This window comes from Gavialis gangeticus, unplaced genomic scaffold (assembly GCF_001723915.1).
Source record: "Gavialis gangeticus isolate Ggan-Ray unplaced genomic scaffold, GavGan_comp1, whole genome shotgun sequence".
In the NCBI taxonomy this organism is placed as follows: Eukaryota; Metazoa; Chordata; order Crocodylia; family Gavialidae; genus Gavialis; species Gavialis gangeticus.
Window position 1 is genome coordinate 4,938,903 of NW_017729017.1, and position 3,892 is coordinate 4,942,794.

A 3,892-nucleotide genomic window follows, 5' to 3' on the forward strand; every position below is an offset into this window, starting at 1 on the left:
CTAGCTTCTCCCTGCACCCACTGCTGTCTCCTCACTCAGCTCATTTGGGTGCTCAGCCTTGCATGGCTCTGAAGCTCACCCTTATAATGTATCAGTCCTCCCTGCCTAATTAAGATTTATCTCCCCAGCATGACACACACACACACACATAAATAGCTTCCAGTCTCACAGTACTCTTTCCTCCCTACCCATGCACGTTAATCATTAACTTTCAGGAGTTTTCTCCTGGTAAACAGGGTGTCGTGTGACTTTTCCTTTAACCTCTCAATGCCTTGTTAGGCCCACCTGTTTTCAATCGACTCTTCCTGGCAACAGTGTGGAAGCTGTGTCAACTTTGCAGATGTGTTCAGGCAGTTGGAGGCTGAATAGAAGCTAGATAACACTATGCTGAGAGTGTCAGAGTTCATGTCATAAGTCTGAACAAGGGCTGTGTGCTCCACTGTTACTGAGAGAAGCCTGTGCAGATGCAGATGGTTGTCTCTTCTTCACACCCTACGACTGCCAATCTACTGCTGTGGTTCTTTTCCTGTGGTACAAGTCTTATATACAGAAGCAATGTGGGTAAGTGGCTAGTGCATTGTACTGGACCTCAGGAAAACTGGTTGTATCCCTAGATGTCACTACCCTGCTGAGCAAGTTGCTTCATAATAAAAGAGAGCTGTAGTGGGTGCCCTAACCTCAGTATGTAGGTGCCTACAGAAGTATCCTTGCAGCCCTGTTAAGAGTCTTTTTAAGAATGTGTAACTGGTTCACATCCAGTTCTGCCCCTGGGTTTATAAAGGTAGTAAGCCAGTTCAGGCATGGCTGTCAGAGTAAAGAGCTCCCTGGTCTGGCCTGGTGAAGAAAAGTGGGAGTGATGGCGGTAGTACTGGACAGTACACAATGGGAGATGAGGAGAGGCTGGTGAAGGCAACTGCTGACTGGAGACTGTGGCTGGGCAGTCTAAAGATGTTGGTATGATGTGGCTGTGAGTCCCAAGATAGGGACAGAGCTGGAGACTCACATACGAAGTGTTTGGGGTAGTGCAGTGCTCAGCTGTGAGAGGAGCATGACTTAGATGACAATCTTCACAGCTATTGAAGTTTCTGGACTGGGACGTGGTGGTGTGGGGTGGGCCTGATCTGAAACGGTAGACACTGATGTAGCTAACTAATGGGCTGTATGAGGTGAAGTAGTGCGTGCCCCAGTAACATCCACTACAAGAGGAGAATTGAGGGTTATGTCCAGGGAAAGGGGATAGGCACATGAGAGCACCCCACTCCTGTCCTGACAAGGTGTCCATTTCCTTTGGAAAGTGCTCTGAGCTCTGCTGACTAGAAGAGCTAGAAATGGTTATTATTACTGATTCCTTCTCAGTGCAGGACACTGAGGCTGTGAGCAAAGATCTTTCTCTGGCGAACGGAGTGGGTCTACCTCACAAGTGATCTTTAAGGCTTTAAGGGTTTCAAATAGTGACTGATGCCCTAAGCTCCTGCACTCTATGCATCACCTCTCGGTTGGCCCTAGTGCATTGCTGTTGCCCACTTTCCATTCACGAATGGAAAGTCTAACTGTCGACACTGTGAGGACTGCACAAAAGTCAAAGCAGATTCATATGGTTTCCAGGATGTGCTGGTAAGGGGTGGCTTTGTGGTCCAGGGGGCAGCATGCATCCTTGGGAGACTTGGGTTCTAGTTCAGGCTTTCCTGTGTGATATTGAAAACTCTGCCCCTGTGCTTTATTTCCTGTCTGCAAAATGAGGATGATATGTCCTTGTATTGAAAACCTTAAATGTCTGAAATGAGTTCTACAAATCCATGTGAGCATGTGGGACCCTGGAAAATTACAGCTGGGTAGTTCCCTTTTCTTTTCTGACTTCTAAATTTGTGTGCGTGTGAGATAAACCTGAGCCCCATGCTCTTTCCAGATGCAGATGGAAGAGAAGATACTCCTCCAATGGCATCTCTTAAGGTATCTAAAGAGAGAAATCCCTTAGCTGTGTCATGAATGGTGGATTAATTTATCAAAAGAGAGAGTTTTGGCAGCATTGTTTGCTTTCCACTATATGCTGTTAAAACACCTTTGGTATTTATTGCCACTTGTACTATATAAATAGACCGATAATCATTTTCCCTTTGTTCAAGAGCTCCTCATCCATTCAGCCAAGGAGGTGAATAATTTTTTTTGACAGGTATGTTAAAATATCAATAGATTTCCATTCTCCTCACCATTAAGGGAAAGCAAGTGGGTGAAAAGATTTTGCACTTGGGTTGGTAAATTTTCATGGCAATTTAGCAAGGCTGGTTTAAAGCCACTTTCTAGACCAATTTCAGTTCCTTTGCACTGATATGAAGCTGCAGTGTTTGGTTGTAGGGAGATATTTACTTGTTAGACAAAGCTTTGCAAAGTAATAAAATCAAACAAAGAAACACCACTGTTGGGTTTTGTTTTTTAAAAAAACAAAAACAAACCTTAATTTTGGGCCTAACTTCTTTCTGTAATAGAAGTAGTCTCATATGACTTGGAAACATCCCACCAAGCTACAGATTTAGCCTTGGTAGACGCACAAGATTGCATAGCTATATGGTTAACAACAGCAACAGAAGGGTTAATAAAAACATACATTTTGGCAGACATATTAAATCTTATACTTCAGGTCTTAAATTGATATGGGGCAGATTATCCCACAACTGCCTGACACAGAGTATCTTGCCTCTTCTAAGGCATCAGATTCTGGTCACTGTAGAAGCCAAGACACTGGGCTAGATGAGCTGTAGAGCTGATCTGGTCTGGCAGGTCCAAGTTCCAGAAGGACTGTTTTCTGTGTTTCTTATTTTGATAAGTATTTATGGATTAAGCAGGCTCCCAAGTCCTAAACTTAGCACTTGATCCCAAAGATCATTTGCTACAGTGGGATCAACTGAGCCATAATAACACTCACATCCAAGCATGGTTATTACATGCAGATTTGGATAGCCTTACCATGTATAGCACAGTATATAAACAGTAATAGCATAAATTGTACAAAGTAACAGTATGCATGGTACAGTGACAGTGTAATTGTAGCTGTTGTACATGAGTTTGCATTTCAGAGGGATGGAGAGAGATTCTGTCTGCTTATTTTTGTGCAGTTTTTCTTGTGCGTTCCCCAGAGCAGTGGTGAGAGCTTTCTAGCATGCTGACAGCACAGTCCTTGACATTAACATGGCTTGCAGGCTGTTTTCCATATCACCCACCATTAACCTTTCTTCTCTGCCCAAATAAATTAACATTTGTAGTTGGCTTGTGGAGCCTGTGAATGCACCCCATCTGCACTGACTGATGGCCCCCAAAGTAGGGGAACCAGGTGGCACAGTTGAGGAGTGGGCGTTTGCCTGGTTTGTTTTTGTTTCACCTAAAAAACAGTGATTTGTCAAGGATTGCTCCATGTTACAAGTCTGAGGAGACTTTGGATTCAAACCCTAGTGCCCACAAAGATGTCTCTGGCTCTGGGCAACTGTGACTAGATTTCAGAAGCCCTTTCAGGTGGCTCTTCCTCCTGTGTGGTTCACACTCAGGTGAGCAGCCTGGCCATTGATGTGACTGTGCAGTAAACTGAGCTTGTTCATTGTACAGACTTACAACGTTTCAAGTTACAATGTTTCGCACTTACAATGTTTATAAATTGACACCCTGTTTCAACTTTATGATGTCAGTTTCAACTTTACAATGCTTGTTCTGATGCAATGCCGTGCTAGCGAACAAGTTTGCTGCGTCACTCATCTCCCTGGAGAACATCTGCCCAAACTTCCTTGGACGCTTTCTTTAAGAAGGTAGACAGAACTCCAGAAAAACCTGCAGCCAAGACTCCTGAGAAGACTCCAGCCAAGAGCCCTCCAAAAAGTCCAGAAAAGTCACATCAAAGAAGTCCTTC

General features: G+C 44.1%; 1 long non-coding RNA gene across 1 annotated transcript in view; it reads left to right on the forward strand.

The window, feature by feature from the left end:
- The first annotated feature begins 240 nt into the window (after positions 1-240).
- Positions 241-3,892, forward strand: part of LOC109294615 — a 22,843-nt gene continuing 19,191 nt past the window's right edge. The window contains exons 1-2 of the long non-coding RNA XR_002096584.1: positions 241-561; positions 3,134-3,135. This is a non-coding gene — a long non-coding RNA (uncharacterized LOC109294615). The remainder of the gene's footprint in view (positions 562-3,133; positions 3,136-3,892) is intronic.